This window comes from Dipodomys merriami, unplaced genomic scaffold (genome assembly GCF_024711535.1).
Source record: "Dipodomys merriami isolate MVZ:Mamm:240054 unplaced genomic scaffold, mDipMer1.0.p SCAF_63, whole genome shotgun sequence".
Taxonomy (NCBI): Eukaryota; Metazoa; Chordata; class Mammalia; order Rodentia; family Heteromyidae; genus Dipodomys; species Dipodomys merriami.
The window spans coordinates 7,252,339-7,256,850 of NW_027206213.1; the positions used below are offsets into that span (position 1 = coordinate 7,252,339).

General features: G+C 42.9%; 1 pseudogene; it reads right to left on the minus strand.

Moving 5' to 3' along the window:
• Positions 1–1,746: 1,746 nt before the first annotated feature.
• Positions 1,747–2,522, minus strand: LOC138815198 (diphthine--ammonia ligase-like; annotated as a pseudogene).
• Positions 2,523–4,512: the final 1,990 nt, after the last annotated feature.

Here is a 4,512-nt window from a genome sequence, read left to right on the forward strand (position 1 = left end):
ACTTCTGGCTTTTTTTCTTTTTGCTTATGTGGTGCTGAGGAATCGAACCCAGGGCCTCAGGCATGCAAGGAAAGCGCTCTACCACTGAGCCACCTTCCCAGGCTCTAAACTTGGGACTTCCTACTTGCTTAACTTGCTTGTTTAGCTGGTGTTCTTGAGCCATATCTTGAGTCCTGCTTTTTGATGGTTATTCTGGAGATGAAAGTCTTAACAGATTTTTCTACTTGTGCTGGCTTCAAACTGAAATTCTCCAGACTTCAGCATTCTGAGTGGCCAGGATTACAGGCATGGGCCACTGGCAAATAGTGGGTAGATTGTTTCCAGGTATATGTATGTGTGGGCTTACGTGCACCAAAATTGGAGCTTGAAAGCTGGGCGCTGGTGGCTCACGCCTGTAATCCTAGCTACTCAGGAGGCTGAGATCTGAGAATCGCGGTTCAAAGCCAGCCCGGGCAAGAGAGACCGTGAGACTCCTATCTCCAATAAACCACCAGAAAACCAGAAGTGGCGCTGTAGCTCAAGTGGTAGAGCGCTTGCCTTGAGCTGAAGAGCTGAGGGACAGCGCCCAGGCCCAGAGTTCAAGCCCCACGACTGACAAAAAAAAAAAAATTGGAGCTTGAACTCCAGACTTGAGTGCTATCCATTAGCTTTTTCACTCAAAGCTGGCACTTTACCACTTGAGTCATACCTCCACTTCTGGATTTTTTTTTGTCAGTTAATTGGAGATAAGAGTCTCATGGTCTTTCTTGCCTGGGCTGACTTCAAACTGTAATCCTCAGATCTCAGCCTCCTGAGTAGCTAAGATTACAAGTGTGAGCCACCAATGCCTGGCTTGTTTTCAGGTTTTGGAAAATAATTTTGCTGCTTCCTCAGTTTACCACCAAGAATTAGGAAAAGGAAAAGATGACAACCTCCATGACATCGTTTCTTGTTTGTATGTATCATTATGATCTACAAATATGTTTATGAGAAGATATTGAACATGGAAGAATTTTGGGGTTTATTTATATGTTTGGTAGACAGTCTTGCAATATAGTGAAGCTGGCATTAATCTCTTTTCTTGCTTCAACCTCCCCAGTGCTAAAGTTATAGGCATGTAACAACATACCTAGCTTTTGAAATTGGAAATTTATGCTTTTGTCATCACTTTTTTTTGGAAGTTGATTAGGTTGATCACTTCTTTATTCATATCAATATTTGAATTACTCTTCATTCTGATGTAACTGCTAGAGATGGGTGCAAGGAAGAGGAAGAAGAAAAATAGAGTTCTGAAAGAAATGCATCACACGAGTAAAAGGGAAATCAAGAGACACATACCAGGAAGTGGCCATAGAGAGGAAGTGCTAAATAAAGAGAAAGGGCAAATCCAAAGGAAGTTGTCAATATGAATGAATAAGCTATTGATGTTTTCACAGCTAATCAATGGTTCCGTTAATTTCTTCTTGAAAAAGGTGCCATTTTCTAAGTGAAAAAAAAAGGGGGGCTGGGAGGTGGCCCAGTGGTAAAGTGCTTGCCTTGCATGCCTGAGGCCCTGGGTTCGATTCCTCAGTACCACATAAGCAAAAAGAGAAAAGCCGGAAGTGGTGCTGTGGCTCAAGTGGTAGAGCGCTAGCCTTGAGCTGAAGAGCTGAGGGACAGCCCCCAGGCCCAGAGTTCAGGCCCCACGACCGGACCCAAAAAAAAAAAAAAAAAAAAAAAAGGAATGGAAAAAGATTGGCATCATAGTTTAAAAATGCGATGTCATTTTCATGAATCATGTCTATCATTGGATGTTTTGTAGTTGTCAGGAACAGGAAACAGCTTGTCTTCCAAGTGCGCCTCTAAAAAACGTAGATAGGCCACAGGTGCAAATGCATCAGCCGAATGGACGACTACTTCCCAGGAGTCCACAATTATTTTCTTCTTAAATAGAGGGCAGTCCAAAGTGAACGTCTCATATTCTCCACCTTCTCCACACGCATGAACTCCAAGATTTCTTAGAAAGCTCTAAGAGATAAGGCTCCATTTCATTCAGGGTTTTACCAAGATGCTTATCTGGATCTAAACCCAAAGCTGGCACTTTGAAGATCACAGCTTGAATATCAGATTCGATCATCTCTGGGAGCAAGTCCTCCTGGCTCCTCTGCCAAAGGTAAGCCAAAGGCTGAAGACAGCCTTTTGCATCCATTTTCTACTTGAACACGCAGATAATCAGAAAGTATGGCTCCTACTGATATCCCCTCTACTTCTTCTTTTTCCTTGACAAGTTTCAAAAGCTCATAGAGGTCTTCAACCTCATCACCTTCACATTGGAGTACACCTGTCCCGTATCCAAGCTCTTGCCTCTTATGGTCCTGCGGTAGAGGGGAAGGGACATTGCTTCTGCATACAAATCAATGGTGTGGTGACCCACTGTCTGATACATGTAGCTGTCCAATTCATCAGTTCCCACTTGGTTTTCATCTGGTCTTAAGTTTGCTAAAGCAACAATCTGATGTCCAGCAGCTGTCCTTCCCACCACTAATCAGGCCCGTGACCCTCATGATGACCGCAGAGCGTATGAGCGGCAGGAACTCTGTCATCACTTTTTAACTTTTGGAAATAAGTAAAAGTTGAAAAGTGATCCAGAGCATTCATTACATAAGCTGTGTGTTTATTATATTGCTGATGGCTTATTGATTAACTATAATGACCTTTGCTAGCATAAATGACATTATCTTTTTGTGGGTTGGCTTGTCCTATAAGTTCAGGAATCATAGTTCAATATTTTATGAGGCAAGATTTCTAGAGGGAATCAAGCTTCTCTGTGTAGAAAGCAAAAAACATATTGCTGCCATTTCTAACGTATCAAAATGACAAGAGTTTTCAAAACAGATGTCAAATATAATAGCATTCAATGTACTTTTACATTACATTGGCCAAGTGACCTCCACCCAATGTGACTTTTTTTCTTTCTGGTGCAGGTTCTGGGGATTGACTTCAGTGCCTGGGTGCTGTCCCTGAGCTTTTTTTTGCTCAAGGTGGGCACTCTGCCATTTGAGCCACAACTCAACTTCCGGCTTTTTGATGATAAATTGTGAAGACAGTTTCAGAGACTTTCCTGCCCAACTTGGCTTTGAACCACAATCCTCAGATCTCAGCCTCCTGAGTAGGTAGAATTACAGGTCTGACCTGTTAGCACACAACTGAATTTGTGAACTTTTCTGAGGAAAAGATGAGCAGGTATTTAAATGTCCAACTGTCCCTTGCAGAGACTGACTTTAAGGACTAGTTCTTGTATTTTTGTGTCTTTCTGTAACCTCAGAGCTAACCTTACTATCATATAAGATTGGACAAAGCCAGGCGCTGGTGGTTCACGCCTGGATTCCTAGCTACTCAGGAGGCTGAGATCTCAGGATCACGGTTCAAAGCCAGCCCAGGCAGGAAAGTCCATGAGACTCTTATCTCCAATAAACCACTAGAAAGCCAGAAGTGGCGCTGTGGCTCAAGTGGTAGCACGCTCAACTTGAGCTGAAGAGCGCAGGGAAAGTGCCCAAGCCCAGAGTTCATGACCGACAAAAAAAAAAAAAAAGATTGGACAAGTTCTCCTGACTTAGAGGAAGAATTCAGTTGACTTACCTCCAGGCTTTCTAGCCATGGCAATGGAAGCATGAATTCCTCAGAAAGCTTCAGCCATAGTGGGCTACCCTGGATTCTCTAATGCTAGAACAGGTACAGGACTTTGGGGGCTTTCTGAAGCCCTGGACTATCTGTATAGCATGGGTTTCTTGGACTCCTTGTTTCCTCTCCTTCTAGCTGGAAAACTGAAATCTTCACATGTGATAAAGAGAGCCACATACTGCTTAAACAAAAAGAAGCTGAGGCCGTTTATACCAGTGTCATTCTTGATTTGAGCCTATTGGTTGCTCACAGAGGTGATGCTCTGCCTGGAGGAATGCAAAGTGAGTAATTAAGTCTCTCGCCTGGTTTACTGAGAAGGTCCGCCCAGCAATGCTTTCTATTGCTTCAGTCTGGCATATCTTACTGCTTGTTTTGTCTCAGCTCCTGGAAAACATATGGTTCCTGTTCAACTGGTGCCTCTCTGCCTGATATTGTGTAGCTGTGGTGGCCCAGGTGTCTCAGTGTCACCGTCTACTTCAGCCTAAGTTTCATACACCCTCGCCCACTTTATTTGCTCACCTTGAGCCCTACTTCTTTTCCCAAATATACTACAAACCCCCAGCTGGGGAATGCTATTGTTACCCAGTAAACAGAAAGAAGTGCTGCTTGTCGTGGTGTAAACACAATCTGGAAAGAAAAGGCTGTGTGGTGCATTCATGATGAGAACAAAAATTATATTTAGGTTCCACAGAAAACCTATGGTTAAACTATTAGACAAACTACTCAGCGCATCCTTTGGTATAATTTGACCTATGCAGAAAAGACTTTAAGTTGTATTGAACACTTCAGGCTTAATGATCTCAGAACAGGTGAAAATACTGACACAGATTAAAATGCTTTTTAGTATCTAATAGAATAGGTATCTGTAGGCAA